The 17,764-nt window shown below is 39.4% G+C and overlaps 1 protein-coding gene and 1 long non-coding RNA gene across 4 annotated transcripts in view; one reads left to right on the forward strand and one right to left on the reverse strand.

The window, feature by feature from the left end:
- The window catches only part of LOC139814315 (uncharacterized), a 99,224-nt gene extending 91,061 nt beyond the window's left edge, over positions 1 to 8,163 (forward strand). Inside the window, exons 3-5 of one of the 2 annotated variants that reach the window (XR_011732423.1) lie at positions 5,911 to 5,966; positions 6,807 to 7,043; positions 7,418 to 8,163. This is a non-coding gene — a long non-coding RNA (uncharacterized lncRNA). Of the gene's footprint in view, positions 1 to 5,910; positions 5,967 to 6,806 lie in introns of both variants that reach the window. The other variant, XR_011732422.1, reaches the window with a different exon arrangement.
- Olf413 (DBH like monooxygenase olf413) overlaps positions 1 to 17,764 on the reverse strand; it is a 260,512-nt gene that overhangs the window by 30,222 nt on the left and 212,526 nt on the right. The gene's annotated exons all lie outside the window — the stretch shown is intronic.

A 17,764-nucleotide genomic window follows, 5' to 3' on the forward strand; every position in this document is an offset into this window, starting at 1 on the left:
TCGTAAAAGCTGTAGGGGATGATCTCAGTTTCAGAAGAACTGTAATATCATTTCAAATTCACTTTCTTAGTTCTGTCCAAGTTCTGTCGGCGTTCAATTTACGCAAATCTGAAAACAGGGATATACGCTGTGCCAAGTTTGTATACGTTCCCCCGGCGGGGTGAATGAAAGACGGAGAAGGAATGGCATTCAAGCTCTCGCGATAACGACTGGCATCAGCGGCCGCGGCGGGGTGCACCTTCTCGCAACCCTCGCGAGTTTAATGCGCGCGGAAGTAGAAAGGATAGAACTGAAAGAGGAACTGCGGAGACACGCGGTGGTGAGACCGAGAGAAACGTACTATACGTCAAGACAATAAGTGCCATTAAGATAACGGGCGGTGGGGAGAGGCTTAGATAACCCCCGCATGAACCTTCTTCCGCGAATCCGGTAATGGAGGATCCCGTTTTATTCCCGACGTTATTTTTGGCGTATCCGCCAGGCGAACTTACGGGTGTCCCTGCTTTTCGGTAACGATCCAATCTCGCTCGACGCGCGCGACTGGCCATTCGCGACTCCGATAAGCGCGATAAGCTCCCTTCATTCAGAAATGTCCAGGCATTAACCCTTAAAAATGAATCTACTTTTCTTCGCTTCGAGATTTCTCTCGAATTTTTGCTGCAAGCTAAGACGTTACGTTCAAACTTGTTTTTCATCACAAGCGTTAAACTCTAATGTACAGTTATAATTTATTCACATTCTAATTTCCTTGAATTGAAAATTCTGTATTCTTGGATTTGTTGTGAATTTCGTGAGCAATCCTCTCGAGGAGCTGTAAATAAAATATTGCTTTTTTGCCTGATGCAAAGTTCTATCCATCCGGCAGAAAAATGTAAGACACGGAAGACATAAATGATTTAATAAGTCTATCTCCTTAATGCTTTTGTCTCTGACTTTGATAGTTACTGTACCAGAAATTTTTTAGATCAATTTCGTTTCTTCGATTCTTGTGAAAATACGGCGTATTTCGTATCTTTTATTTCTCCTTCCGCAATAATAGTATTGCTCGTGATCTCAAAAACAAGTATTGAACAAAGAAGAAGGAAAAAGAAAAAAACATGCTTCTATGGGACACGAGGAAATCCGCGCACATATTACCACGCCTACCACTCTCGCGCGTCTTATCCCGATCAGTAATTAGTCCGTTCGTTCGCCGGCAGTCAAGGAGCCGATTTATTGATTAATATTAAAAGCCATTGCTGATTGGATAAAATTGATGCTACCACGGCAAGCGAGCTCTTTCCCCGGCATTACTGTCGGCTGTTTTCTTTGTCCCCGTTTTCCCTCGTTTCCTTCCTTCTATTCGTTCTCCTAGGAATATGGCAAAATATGATCTCGATGTTAGTAGATTGAACATGTAAGCTCATGGATATTGAATTACACATTCGTACTTTCAGACTTTATCTCTCTAAAAACTCAATACATTTCCAAAAGAATAAATTAAAAATTTGGTATAATATACAAAATGAATACACGCGTTATAAATATATGTCTATAATATTTGTTATAAATATTCGAGAATACTCAGAGTTAATCGTCACTCTTTGAATCCGTCCTCTTTTCTTCCCGAGCAAAAATATCGTCTGCACGTTCGATAACCAGCTGAAAAGAAATACGCGACTTCTACAATCCTCCGTAAATCCTCTTCTGCATCTTCGATCTTCTCGCGGGGAGTTCATCGGAAAGCAAATGACGCGAGCACGCTGAATACGCTCTGCAAAGTGCGAATTCGCGCGTTGCACAGAGGTTTGCGGAATAATGCGGAAGGGATGACGCTTGCAAAGGGGGTGACGAGATGCAGTCCTACAGATACTCGAAAGACGAGGGAGGGTTGAGGAGGGCGTATGAGGAGGGCGGCGGGGTGAGGGGGAAAGATGGTGTTCGACTCGGTGGAAAAGCAGCGCGGAATAGCGTGGATCGCGAGGGCGAAATTGGAGATCGAGTGGCGAATGCCGGAAGAGTGGCTGTGCCACTCGGCGGTGCAAACGGGGACTATTCGATCGGGTAGGGTGGAAAATGGAGAAACGCGTGTGCGCCCGCACGCACGCAGGAGAAACCGGAAGATTGGTGCGACGAATAAGCCCGCGCGCCAATAGAAAGTCCCCGACATTCGCGTTCTCTCGTGGATTCGCTCCGGTCGAGATTCCGTATATATTTCAGCCATTGAATTCGCCGGGTCGAGTGTGCGCGCGAGTCGATCCGATAAACGGATCACCGACTTTCGAACGTCAATTCGGAAGTCATAAGCCGACGGTAAACTCTCTGCTCTGCATTTTCACGCGGATTAAATAAATATCAACGCCCCGAAGAATAGATTTGCCACGCCGGTAAACTCGGAGAGAGCGTGAGAGGCTGGAGAGATGTCGTGCTCCAGGGATCGTAAGATGACAAACGTCAAGTCACTTTGGTTCCGAAGCAAAAATTAGATAAAAATATTGAAATATTAAAAATATGAATATCGAGAAGCACAGAAATGTATACGGCGAGAAAATATCGACTTCCACCGCGTCGACTCGAAAATTGTAAGGATATAAATGCTTTTGCATTTTCACGCAGATCAAGGACATGTCAGGAATATGCAGAAATAAGATTTTTCACGCGAGAAATGTGAAGCACGAATATAAAAAAGATAAAAGATTTGTCTGTCATTGTCATTCAACTTCATTGATATGGACTGTCGCAGAAATGAAACGAAACACGGTATGTCCTGTGCGAACGCAGATTAAATTGATGCCTTAAAACGGCGATGATCGATATCGTCCTCCTGGCTTGGTAGGAAAAATATGTGTAATTTGCCAAATACTCTATCACATACTTCGCCAAGTGTGTAAGTACCAAGATAGTGCTTGAAGAATGAAACTCTTCATGCGGGAAACTTAAAATACGAAGGTTGAAAAATTTTCCAGGGAAGGGAGATTCTTCTTCGCGCGCTTCTCATTCGACTTCGCGAGCACGGACAGCGAATTTGTCGCAGAAATGAAGGGACGTGGGTGCAAAATGTCTTATGCGATCTTCTTTGAGGATCGTGCGATCGCTGGAAATGAGGTTCCATTGAACACCCGGTTATAGAAAAATGGATAAATGCGAGCACCCGGTGCAAACATCTTTTCGATGTATGCGTATCTGTTATAATATCGATAACCATGTAAAGATAAATTGCCCTGGAACACACACGTATCATTTTGATATAAAAAAAAACAAATATTTTCGAAACGTATATCCAAATTTAAAATTATATTTACAACATTGAAAGAAACTTGCAATGGATTGGTAAACAGTTATATTTACATTGCCGATTTTGTTGCATCGCTAACATTATTAATCCATCCATTTAGCTTCTTCCGATAAATAGAGAATAGCTGATTCACGCAACAATTTTTTAAATGCCATTGCAGACATCGCTTCTGTATGCCTATCGACTCTTCCAGTTTTCGCAACGTTACTTTCTGTCCGTGATGAGCCGCACAAAAGTCACAACAAGCTCGCTCGTCATGCCGATGTGGCTGAGACGCGTCGCGCGATAACTACCTGCGCTTATAGTTTATCTGCAAAAGCGACGACGCATATTAACGTAACGTGGCGTGACAGCCCAAGCCAGATACGACTTCCACCACGTATCTGCAGTTTAAACCACCGCTGTCATCACCGCCTGCATCGTAAAACTGCATTCGAAATTTCTGGTAACTGGTAATATCATTCGCGCACTATTAAGCCGTCACAGCACGAACGAGTTTAGAGCGAACGTTTTCCGCAGTCTGCGCAGACAGGAAAGTTAATTTCAACGATGCGTCGAGGAACGTATAAGCGGCGAATATATAGCGTTAAAACAGTCGCGGAAAAGGATGATTATTTCTCCTACGTTTTAAATTTTTTTTACAGTGAAATTAATTATTCCTCTCTCGTTTTGAGCTTATATCATCGTTGTACACGCGATTTAAGCATCATTTACCGTACCAAAAACAGACTTCAAATACTTCGTGCGTCATTAAGCTAACGATTTTCCGAAGTTCGCTACTTTGTGTCGCTTATTACGAGCTACGCACGCTCGATTAAAGATTGTAATAGCGGCGAAAGTAATTTCAGTTTACTCGACAAACTTTGGTTAAAACTCTAGCTGCTTCTGTAACGAAAATAGGCAATTTCTTTACATATTTCAGGGAGAGAATAATTCATTTTTTTTCGAAATACATTTAGAGTTATACATAGTCATGCAATTGCGTGAGTTTTACTCGATCAATATGAAAATTATATATGCAGTGTCAATGCCCGATTTCGGTCCAAGCTTGCTAATCAAATTATATTGCGGTTCAATATGCATTAACTGACGCGACATTTCGATCCCGATTCCTTTCCACAGAGAAAGAGTAGTGAATTAATTCACATGGAATGGAATATTTTCTAGACAATAAATTTCCTAAGATGGAAATCACAATGTCAATATGTGTATTAAAAATTACGTTTAATAAATACGTTTAACATGTATACTTTACTGAATGGATTACCAATCGTAGGTTTATTTAATGTAATTAATCAGTCATCTGACGATTTACAAATCAGATTATTATTTTTAAAAATGTCGCAAGAATCTGATTTATCAGATTAAATCAATTATATTTACCTAATATTTTTTGTACAACTAATAATTTTAATTTTATCAAGTAATTTTGTAAAATACAAAAATAATATTTTTTATTAACTAAAATATCTGAGAGGTGGAGCTTGCGAAATGCTTCCACGGACTTGTTCCGACTCTAGCGACTCTGCAGTAGTCGACGTTACAAATCAAGAAGTTAGGGCAATGGACTAATTATTCGAACGATAACGATCACTCTCCGAGTTTTCGATATCCGGCGCTCCAGCCGAAGTAATTTCGAGTCGTAGCTCGAGAGATGGATCTCCTCGCTACTCGTTTCCGCCGAACGGTGCGGAATTGCACGTACGGAAGATACGTCGGCTATAGATCGGTGGATCGGTGCACGCGGGCACGTGCACGTACGCGAAAAGACGCGCGGACACGACTTACGAAATGCAACTTGGCGCCGTCGTCGTCTCTTTTCGCGCGAAATCCAATCGGTGGCACAGATTTCTCGACGATATTCGTCACCGGATCGTATTACACATATGAAACGTACATATGGTTCATGATACGGCAGATTTAATATGACGGATCGATCTTGGAAGATATCTTTAAAAAAAAGTTTCGCAAAATCCTTCATGCGGCTATATTCGAATCTTAAGAAGAAAACACAAAGAACTATTCGCGCGATATGAAAGAAAAATAATAACGGTAAAAATCGAAAAACATGAATACTTTATACAATGGCCCAGAGTTTGCAATGATGAGTTTTTAAAAATATTACATCCAAAAATATGCCGCATAATTTTACATTTAGAATCAACCACACACATTCGTATGCGGCTTTTTACATACAATGACAAAATCCGAAAAATAAAATCTTAAAGTTATACCGGCGCACTGTATAATTTTCAATCGTCCGCTGAATACGAGCTCGTAGATGGGCGAGAAAAACCCATCGGGCGAGCACTGTTTGCGAAAATTTCATTTCGAACAAATTCTCGTTCCTGCACATATATAGGTACCAATGGCGTTTCCCTTCGCAAAGTACATTCGCTCGAACGTTATTTCTGCGGTTTCTGTATATGCGCGCATCGTGCATTTGGGGACATAAATATTTCGTAGATAGAAATAGAAGAACGGTGAGTTGGGTCAGCGTATCGGCTGCATGATGACTGCAGCCTTTGAATTTATATTTACTTTCAACAAGCGCTCGCGCTTGCAAAAGCGATTTTTCTGAGAGATATCTATACATCTATAAAAATATATATTCTCCTTTTACATTTTTTTTCCAGAGACAATCGCGATACCAGGATTGACGTACATCGAAGATGATTGATACATATCGAAGGTAAAATAAATGTATTTTTTTTTTATTTATATTGGATTTAAGTTAAAAGACGAAAAAGTACACAAAGCATAAAAATCTGCTATTTTTAACTGTATTTGTTTATACACACGAAATCTCATTTCGAGAATCTGATTTACGTTTTATATAACGTTATTTGTATCATTGATTTGGCTGATTCATTCCGTACGATCGTTGGTTTCAAGCATACAAATTTGCCTTAAATTCGCGGGTCAAGGTTTCCTAAACTACGGGGCAGGAAAATTTTCGGCTTTGCCCGTTCCAGTTTGTGGCCTGTGCGGCGGTGGCCGCGACACGATATTCCACTCGGCGAACAATATATTATGCGCGATAACCCGAGCGCGGAAACGGGAAAGAGTTGTTCGCCCGTAAGTTAGTGGAACTATCGCTGATTCCGAGATATTTGCACGGGATTACCTCTTCGTTTAACTTCCGGTTGCACCCACGAAGGTATAGAGACGCGGATTGTCGCGGAAAGAGAAGGCGAGAAAAAGTGAGAAGGAGAACTTGTATGCACATAGATAGACGTATATTTCATTCAATCTAGAAATTAAACGTACCAAAGAATAATAGGAAATACATGAAAAGCAAAGCGGCATGAAATATATGTTTTATTATATTACAAATAAATATTTTGTTACGCTTTAACATTAAATTGGTTGTCGAATTATAAATATAATAAAGTCAAATGCATACATTTTAATCATTTAACAAAGCTTTTAACAATGCTTACAAGCAAAAAGTAAAAAATTATAAATTGATAAATCAATAAAATCGATTTAAAAAAAACTATAGGGGAAATTGCCTTGATGCTTCTAGTAGATAATAAACTGACGAGCGTCCTAAGATAATAGACTACGCATAGAAGACTGATAGATACCAGATCAAACAAAGAGAAGAATGAAGAAGAGCAAACGGCGTTGTCTTCTCCGTTCGAACAAAGCGTACATCAGAGGCCTAGAGAGAAGCGAGGGAAGTTTAAGGACACAGAAGAAGAAGAGTCGGGAATTGAGAAGTGGCGAAACTTTAACGCAAACTCCAACAGCAGTGTCTCTACGGGTAAGTGAGCGAAGTGCCGCCGTTTTGGAACGCGAGAGGAGGATCGAGTACACGATAACTCCCGCAGTCTGCTCTCCGGTCAGGTATCTCTCCTGGGGTACGTATGTTACCTGACCGGAACTCAAACATCGGTTATAGTTTCGTTCGCGATCTCGGAATCGAGTGACGCTCCGTTATAATAGGTCAAATGTCCCGTAGCGTTTCTCCGAGTTTCAATTGTTGCACAGTCTATATCAATCTCTATTATTTGCATAGGCCGTAACGGCGTATTCAAGATATAGGAGCGTCCCTGATAGCTCTATATTTGAATAGAATAAAAGATTAATTCGAAGATATATTGATTCTTTCGATGAATGATCTTTTTTTTTTTTCAGAGAAGAAGTGAATGTGTCGGCAACTTTTGAATAATGGAAATAAATTTTAAAAATAGAATGAGCGAATAAAAATCAAGGGCTTTTGTGCGAGTATAAATTAAGAGCTTTGGAGATTTTAGAGTAAATACATACTAGTCTCTATAAAATATTAAATATACTTTATCTTTATTTAGCATCTTAACTTAAGAGTTAGTACAGAAATATTCGCTATAAACAATTGAAACCTATCGTGGAAAATCGATATTATAAGCGGGATATTTTATATATGTAATGATTTATTCAGCAGACTAATTTCACTTTTATAATTAATTAGAGAAGATGTCATTTTCGGTCGGGCTTGATCTGAATTGCTTAATAATAATATTTCTGTGTAATTTTGTATACTTTTTCCAACTCAGTAAATTGCCGATTATTTATTGGTCTTAAAATACAGATTTTTATTGGATAAATATAAATATTTAAATCGATAATTGATTTAACTTTTAATGCTAATAATCATCCAATTTAAACCACTGTAAGAAATTTATTGCAAAAAATATCACCTCAGCCAGAGTTCGAACTTACAATTAGACTTCCCTAGAATCCGTGACGGGCGTTTTTATCAATTTGATCGCTGAGATCGAATTTCACTTTTCTTTCAAAGTAACAGTCTTTAACCAGCATTTTAACAGTGATCATTTGTGATGCGACCTAATTTTGTATTTAACGGGTACAACTGTCAACATTAATTCTTAAATTAATTACTCAATGCGTTATTAAATACATTTTGTAAATAAAAACGAGATTGCATCGAAATTAACGCACCCACAGATACGTACTTCATCCTTTCCACTTCAATTAGTCTAAAAGTCATCAGGATAAGCATCTGAGGAATTACGCTTGATTACGCACAGAGGCGCTCCATGTACTTCCGATAGATATATTCCGGTAGATATTCTATCTGAAAAAACGCGACGCGGTACATCGTCACGCGAACGAGATATGGTGTGCTTTCTGGCGAATGACGTCGTTCGGTAAATACAATCTAACTCCCAGGGTGACAGGAAACGGTCGATTTTAATACTACCATGCCGAACGTGTCGCGGCTTCGCGGCTATAGCGAGTTCCGATCCGTAGAATTCAATCCAATTAAAAAGCAACACATTGCCATCTGTTCGGCGCGCACTCAGGTAACTCTCCTGGGACGCAAGCTACCTGACCGGAACTCAAATACTCGCGGTTGTTTCGCCGATATGACGCGAATTCGTTAATGGAACTAAATTCTGCCAACAGAAACTCGAAACTGTCGTCATTCCGATCCGCGACCCCAGTCGATTGTCAAGCAGTGTTAGGCGAAAGCTGTACGCGTTGAACGTACCGATATCCATAAACGATAGTGAGATATAGCCCAATTACGAATCAAAAGGATCGCATATCTGCACGGTATACTTTAAAAAATTGAACGTATTTTCACTACGTGAACATTGATATGGAAAGAAAAATAAAACATTCTGCTAAAAAATAATACATAATCAGAAATAATAAGAATAAAAATAAGACGTTATAATTATTTTACAATAAAATTAAAATTGATAAGAAAAGCAATCGCGTAGCATTGATCCGTCGCCAAATCGATTTTCAACCATATATCTAGCTCGGAGATAAAAATAAATTCGTGGGGAGCTTACGGAAAGGGCGATAATTCTGGGTCATCGGAGTCAAGGAACTCGAAAACTGCTACAGCGGCCTCGAGACCCAGCGAGCTCCTTTATTGCAACGTCTTCAGCCCGAAGCATAAATCTCAGGACTTCGTCCGAGTTCGTTGGTCGAGCGCTTACGCAAACTCGTTAAAAAGCATTATATCCGTCGCGCGGAATGAATTTAACGGGGAACGAGCACGCACTGTGCGAAGGAGAGAGAAATCCGCTCGAGCTTTAATGCGTTGCGGAAATAACGAGATCGAGGCCGGGCCGGTGCGAGCGGGGCGAGCTTTCGTGCGAGCCTCTCGGCGACGATCGCGTCGCATGCGGCCAGACAATTTCGCATCGCTTCGCAGCCATATTACGCGATAAACGTATGGGGATCCCATCGGGGATGGAAATCATGATTCAATAAACTCCCTCCCCATTTCATCGGCGATAAAAGACAGTTGATACAGTAACGGCCGATTAATAATATAAATGCAACTACGATTAACAATTGAATGTGGAACATTAACTGAAAGCGAGCGAAACGCGGATATTTAAACCACTCACCGTGAGTTTTAGTAAGTAATAATCATGTGAGCTTCACTCACTTACTGAACATAATGCAAAAAATATATAATAATTAAGTTAAATTTTTTTTACAATATTGATCTTAATAATTATATAGGTACTATTTTGATTATGCAACAAATTCTAATAGTTAATATCATATCAATTAAGTGTTTATATCATTTAAAGAGGGTCGTTTGCTTGTAGAATTTTCAAATAGGATAGAAGTGGGAAAAAACACTCTAAGAGAAAAACTACTGCTACGGTATAAGAAATTTGTTTATTTGATCAATTACAAAGTTTTGTGAAAACGTTTCTTGGAATGCTCTATCGCGAATGCATTTTGCGGCGCGCGCGCGGAATTAACCCACCAACTTCTCGTACCTGTTAACCACGCCAGTTCCGATTCGAAGGATAACCGCGGACATAATAGTTGCATTATCGCCGCCAACGGACATTTCCCCGCTGGCATTTAGGGCCGAGACGATCGGACAGTTTAAACGCCCGGGCCGTGCGGCCCGATCGATACGCGAAGCTTATCAAAGCCACAACTATATGCGAAGCGGGATCAAGCACGAGTTTCGTTTAGCATTTCATGGCCGAGCGGCAAGGCAGGCCTCACGTGTCAAAGCCTTCGTGCACAATGTAATCTCGCTATTAATGTGCGCGTTCATCATCGCAAACGCAAATAAAATTAGAATGCAACCGGGATAATTTCCGCGAATTCCGATCAAAGGTAAAACAAGCAAAACAGCGATCAAAAGTCGCGTAATATACGGCTATAGTGCAAAAACGAAACTGGATCTCTATACTTGTACTTTGCAAATAATGAAATATATTATTTAGAAAGATGATTATTCCTCGAATTTTCATTTTAGACTTAGTCGCTTAGTCTTTATCGTGCCAAGTATGAAATTATTGACATTTGATGCGCGTTAATACGTTCTTCCGTCATCGAATCTGCAAATGGCAAAATTCAAAGCTGATGAGAGTCGTAATGCGATTAATTCTGGACTTAATAAGCTCTTTTGCGATCTCATTAGCTCGCGATGTATTATTTTAAATCTAATAACAAAGTATGCTCGCGCGTGCGTTGATAAAATTTATTATGATCGATTAAATTTACAAAACTGCGATTATATTGGCATGTTCCAAAGTAAAGGCAATTAGGCTTCACGTTAAACTCGATAGACATTTTTATAGTGCAATCGCTATTATCGCGATGCAATAGATCCAAAATCTCTTACGTATGACAGGTAAACGATTACACGCTATAAATTGCTGTTTGCGCAGCTGTAAAAGGAAACGATTTTTGAGTATCACCTTGCTCTCGCCGCACCATAAATCACATCCTTATTCCGCACGTGGACGCGTATAAATCTCGTTATAAATAACTGTAAACTATCGTGCACGGCCACGATGTAATTCCGTGGAGCACAGGGTGCTCCATCGCCCGCTGAAATCGTTTGTCGGATCTACTTTATTAATGGATCCTCCTGATCGCGATCGACAAGGCTACGGCATACTTGTCGACTTGCGAAAGATTAATTGCACTTTGTTTCATGCGATTGTATTAGGCTAACCCCTACGCAAATTCGATACTTTTTACTCAATTTAAAAAAAAATCATTGATCGGCATCAAATGGCAATCCACTGAAACAATAATACGCGATAAAATAAAAATGAAGCAATTTCTCTTGGTTTATGCGCTATATTGGATAACTGTATTAAATTTATTATTAATTTGTTCAAATATTATAGAAAAGGATCATTGATATAAAACTGAAATAAAAATTTATAGTCGACATTTATCTCTTATTAACAATTTGTTCGAATATTAGAGAAAAAGATTATTGATATAAAGCTGAAATAAAATTTTATAATCGACATTTATCTCTTCAGGAACACAATCGTAAGTTATATTTAAACACAGCCGCGATGAGCGTATCGGAACTGTTAACTCAATTATATTCTACCTTCACTAGTTCACGTGGATTTGAAATTAAAAATCAATTATTAATACGACTATACATTAAGTAATTGAAAATTACCAAGTAAAAAGATACATAATCCCTTGTTATGATAGTTGATTAATGAAATTTCTTCATGCTTATGCTAAAACCTGCCTCGGTAATTCCCTTACTTACAACTTAGGCAATCTCGTTCTAACAATAAGCCTTAAGATCGCTACTTAAGGCTGTGTAAACGCGCGGCTACCTTGAATTCGACGTGTGGCTATATGAGGAGTAGTTGGTCATTAAACCCGTGTTTCGGATTACCCCTAATTCCTCGCGGGCGTCGCGCGGAGGGAGCCCGGATTAGTTAAAGATTAAGCTGTTGGACACGTTACTGCCCGTGGTTCGACCTCGAGGAAGCTTTCCCACTACAAAAGCACGCTTCCTCATCGTAAGACGAGATTAATCGCACAAGCTTCGCATACCGACTTGACAGGATCACTCCCAATTAAAGGCAACCGTACATCCACATGCCCGCACACATCGACGCAGGGACGTTCTAAGGTCGAAACTAATGAAATTCGCAACTAATAATATTACGAATGCATAAATTTACAAATTAATTAATCGGTGATGTAAGAATATGAATAGAAATTAAAAATTTAAGATACAAGTACAATAATACTTTAAATCGTAAGGATTTATAAAAAGCAACGAATAATGTCGAATCTTCTGTATATCTATCCATCTACCTACCTAACTCTATCATTTGGGAGCTAAATGACATTCTGAAATAACTCAGCGAAAACGAGTAATCGTTCGTTTAACAGAATATAGGCATTCGAGCAGCGCGGAAACATCTTGTTGGCATTCCCGAGTGTCGTTCTGCGAGATTACAGGAGTGAATACGAAATTGCGAAGGTCGAATGCACACTCGCGGCAACGTATAATCTTATCACTCACGTAGCGTCGCAAACGTATCGGAGCAAACTGGCGCGGCATTCACCAAGCTTGCGGTAAAACCTCGCATCGGACGAAATCGATCACTCCGATTTAGACTTCAACCGCGCGAGAGGTTTCACCGCACCGAATATTGACGCCACTATTGATAAAAACCATTGTTTCAATTAATCAAATTTTACCAACTGTCTTTTGTACACCGTTGTTCGTAATTTATCTTATTAAAATCCGTGATATTCTCTGTCGTTAATAATTTAATTTATTTAATGTTCGAATGTTCAAAATAGGTTGATTCTAACGATATAGCGATGTAGAATTGAGCTGAATCAAGTTGGATAAAACTGAAAAATAGAATATTAAAAGAAACTTTAATAATTGAGTGAGAGCAACGCGAGAAATATTACAGCATTTTAGACAATTACAATTATTTTTATTTTTATTTACTTATTTTAAACATTTTTAACTTTTATTATCAATATAAATCGCTTGTAACCCTGGGCTTGTTTTTTTAATTTCTTTCTCGTCTGCAATGCTCTCCTTCCCCTGACTGTTGTTTCCCGGCTATAAAATACTTCTTTGTATTCCTGTACGAGTCCTATTCTGTTCAGTTATTTTTTACATATATGCTCGAATCTCAAATATAATGCTCACGACAAGATGACAATCAAGGGGGTGCAAGCTCCAATATACTTCTTTAATAAAAGCCACAATATGCTTGAAAACCCTTGTTGAAGACATCTTGTGTACTTGTTGTATAATATCACGCATATACAAAATAATCGTCCGAGTGTACACGTTAGGATGGAGGGAAAAAACCATTACAACCACGAATATAAATATTTCTCGATAGATATAAAGTTATTACGTGCGCATACAGGCAATATTTGTAACTCAGGATATGTGTGGTAAAGAGCGCTGCCATGCTTTCAGCTAGTATTTCATTTCAACGCTGCAAATATTTTTTTTAAAAGAGCCTATGTGTTTCCGATGCATTCCGAATGTTTATACGAGTGATGACTTGAAAAAACTTCACTTCACTTATTATTACTTTAAAAAAGATTAACAAATGGATTTTTAGCAAATAGATATAAAACAGAATTCTACACTTTCAACTAACAAAAATATAAACAGCATGAAATAATTTTGAAGATATCCGGGATAAAATATTTATTCAAAAAACATGTATTTTTTATCTTTTATAATTTTTTCACTATGATCCTACAAAACCATAACTTTCCAAAATAGACGTTCAGAAATCTATATATAAAAATTTCTCGTTTTTAACATCACTCACATATGGTTGTAAATTTCAATTATTTAATATGTTTGCGCAAAAAGATTTTTTTCATACATTTCCCCTCATCACTGATATATCTTAAATACTTGAAATTACTCTCCGAGAAGAAAATATTATAAGATAGATGCTTCTATTTTCGCCGATTGACTTGCCGTGCGCAAACCAATATCGCGTTCGACATCCTTCAAGATAACATTGGGGTGATTCCAGGCGATACGCGCACGAAAACAATTTCGATCACTGCCTCCACATCTCTCCGATTATAGCGAATGAGGCTGAACTGTGAGCTCTCTCGCGGATTTTATCGCGTCGCCTTAGTTTAAAGAAAGATTCGATAAGACAGCGGGAGTAGGAAAACGAGAAGTCGAACGCCCTGGGATGATTGGAAAGCGCTCCCGGCGCGGCGCGGCGCGGCGCTCCCTGATGGTCGCGCCGTAGGAAAGAGCCGCCGATAACAGAGGTAGAGAAAGAGACGGTTCTGGTATATCGCAAAGTAAATCCTTCTAGGTAAATGTCAGTTTGCGAGTTTTTGGCCGATTGGAAAACTTGGAAGGGCAGCGGTGCAAGGAGCAAGGCAAACTTCTCCGAACTGTCATTAGTTACCGAAGAGCGTATTCCACTTCCCGGTGGTCCTCTGCCTCCCCAGACCCCTCCTCTGCCGCTCCCCCTGTCTCTTTTTAACAAACATGTTGACAAGAGGTAGATTGGTCGCGCGGAAAAAGCAGGGAAAAGAGGCATCTGCCTCCCTTTCTTCTTTCTTTATTCTTTTCTCTCTCTTTCTCTTTCTCTTTCCTTTATAGTGCATTTCGTGGTCGTTATTGCACGCGGTTAGTTTTCCCTTTGTGCGAACTTCCGGACAAATTTCACGAGCGAGCGCTCCCGTGCGCCGCATCTCTTGATCGACGCCAAGGGCATCCCTGAACTCCAGCGACGCGGGAATGCGGTCGAACGTATGGCCAATGCCTAACATTCGAAGCACGGACCTCCCGAGAATAATACCAAAAAGGTCGAAAATTCAGGGTGAATAAAGATAAATTATCAATGAATGTCTTCCTTGAACAGTATGAAATATCGATGAATCACTTTTGATCAATTTATTAGTTTAGTTTTAATTAATTTTCACATTCATTTCGTTAATTAAATTTCTATCTTTTATATTTCTTTAATCATTTTAATTCAGTGAAGTTTAGCCTTTCAAAAACACGAGAAACTTCTTGCTAGAAAAAGAATTTTAGACAGCTAATATCTTTCGTGAAAAAATTATTGATTTAAAATAATATTCATAGAATTTGCCTGACAAGTGTATCAAGAAAATTTGGCAAGCGTAATATTTAATTTCTTGTAACTTTAACGCCAAATTGGAAAAGATATCGCCGATAAGAGAAAGTAAACCATCGAACGGTAAAAAGTTCCGTAATATACTCACTTTGGCGTAAAAAAAATTGAAGTGCCTCTTAACGATTTAAATGCTTTACTAGTACTATTATCAGGTACTAAGAGCTCAAAGTTGTTAAGGTATGTTTGAGAAAAAGTGTTGTTTCATTTCCGCGGCAAATCATTTCCGCGCACACGCGAATTACGAGGCTTTATAACGTTTTTTTTATCGTAGCCACAACGTCGAAGAGGCTTTGAGGAGGAGCTTTGATCGACAAGGCTTGACTTGCACCGCGGAGCGTGATAGCTGATCGAAATCGAATCGGCGCGGCGCAACGATAATTGTCTCCAAATGCACGTAATCGCACCCTGTCTAGAATATCCCCGGGTTTTTGCCGCGTTGATTCGATTTCCCGTCGTGCCAAATAGTTTCCTTCCCCACTCTTTCCGTCTTTCCTTCCTTCCTTCCTGCCTTCCGGTGGAAACCGTGTCTTTCCCCTACATCCGTTTTCCTTTCCATCTACGAATGGGATACGTATCCCAATAAGCCGACCGTCCGTGCCACACCTGGGCGACCAGGCGCTCTTTTCTCTCTCTCTCTCGTCTCCTTTCTTCCGCCTCTTCTCTCCCAACGGCATCGGTCAAATTCGATTTTCCTTTTACATCCAGCCAAGCCATTCGGAATAGCGATCAGTTCCACCGTCAAGAAAGGACCTCACATATATATACTCGGGCTGGTTGGCTGACCTCTCTCTTTTTCCTTCACGCGTCACATGCGTTCTTCCTATACTCCCGTCTCTGTCCTCCAAGCCCTTCGTCTCTCTCTCTCTCTTTCCCGTTCGTTCTCTCCACAGTAGCGGACTATTCGAGAGCGAAGTGGTAAACTAGATAGGGCTACGGATAGGAGCGGAATAGAGGCAGAATCGGGTCACAGCTAGCCAATCCCCTCTGTAAGGCATCGCCAATCTACCCACCAGTCACACGTACGCACGCACATATACGGACACGCCTATATACACGCGCGTTGCATGCGAAGGCTTCGTTATCGTTTCTTCCCAGGATTCCTCTGACGACTTTCTCGCTCGTCCTTCCAATTTTCTTCATACGCGAAATTCGTGATTCATTCACAAATTTTCCATGCTTCATATATCATCTTCGCAATTTCTGCGTGGTTCCAGGTTTCATAACTAGAGTTTATTCATTACTCTTACTTACGTACTTCCTGCTTATGCGAATTATCTGTCATGATTCTTCCGCAAGAAGTTTCTAAATTAGTTTCTTTGAATCAGTTAGTTTCGTTCTCAATCGTGTTTGCAGTGTTACTTTATAGCCTGATTAAATTATGAGAACAGATTTTATATGTACTATAATAAATTCACGAAATTTTCATGTACGTCACTTGTGTAATATTAGATTTGTTACTTTAGTTTTAATTTCTAATTTGGTTTAAAATTTCAAAATTTAAATTGAAATAAAATAGTTATTATATTTATTTATAAACTTAGAAAAATCTCTATTTCTAGAATCTTTTAATTACTAATTTCATAGATTTAATTACTGCAGCGCCTTCAATTTTTACTTCGTTATTTTTTTTACTAATAGAGTGGAAGTCTATTTATTGGAAAATCTTTTTGAAAAGGAAATAATTGAATGTCGAAATAAATCATAATACGTTAGATATATAAACCCTGCAGAACTGCAAGTTGCTTCTATTCCTTCCTTTGCCTTTTTTTTCTAGAAAATTTGTTCCTTCCGTAAGTCTCATGTGTTCTCGCGGAACGTGATGCACTATTTTGTGGTGTATTTTCCTCGGGAGGATTTCGCACGGGTAAGCCTCGTAAGAAACTCATGAACTGTGCGGGGTCGTGTATGTATGAGCGGCATCGCGAGTGTCTCACAAAGTGGAAATTTTCAGTGATGTCGATCCCGAGCATTGCATAATGCCGCGCCGTCGCGCGAAATCCCCAACCGGCATGACTCGCACATCGACTCGCACTCTTCAAAGGAAAATCCTCGGCGCGGAACTTGCCCGACTTCCCGCGACTACATTCGGCCTCGCGGCGTAGTTCCAAAATGTTCCGACGCCGGAACTGTTTGAATCGCTAAACCGGATGTAGAACAATATTTTCAACGTTCTTCGAGTAAAAACATATTTAGAAATAACAGAAGTAACACCGCGACTAGCGCATTATGATAGAGGAAATTAATTCTTGCGACAGAAACTAATGTTTTATTCATTCTCATTTTGTTAATCTCATCCTAAAACTGCTAATATTTACCCTATTTACATTTAACTTTTGTCAATCGAAAAGAAATGCGCTGTTGCGCATGATATCAATTTTGCTTTTAGTAAATGATTCATATCTAGCAAAAATCAAGAATATAGGTACGTATATTCGAACATACGTCGATCTGTTATAAAATATAGTTAAAACAGACATATATAGCGCCAAAAGTTATCAGTCTTCAGTAATACCTATAGCGCAATTTACCGGAGAATAGAATTCCGCGGTCTTCATTCACATTT

This window comes from Temnothorax longispinosus, chromosome 6, assembly GCF_030848805.1.
Source record: "Temnothorax longispinosus isolate EJ_2023e chromosome 6, Tlon_JGU_v1, whole genome shotgun sequence".
Lineage (NCBI taxonomy): Eukaryota > Metazoa > Arthropoda > Insecta > Hymenoptera > Formicidae > Temnothorax > Temnothorax longispinosus.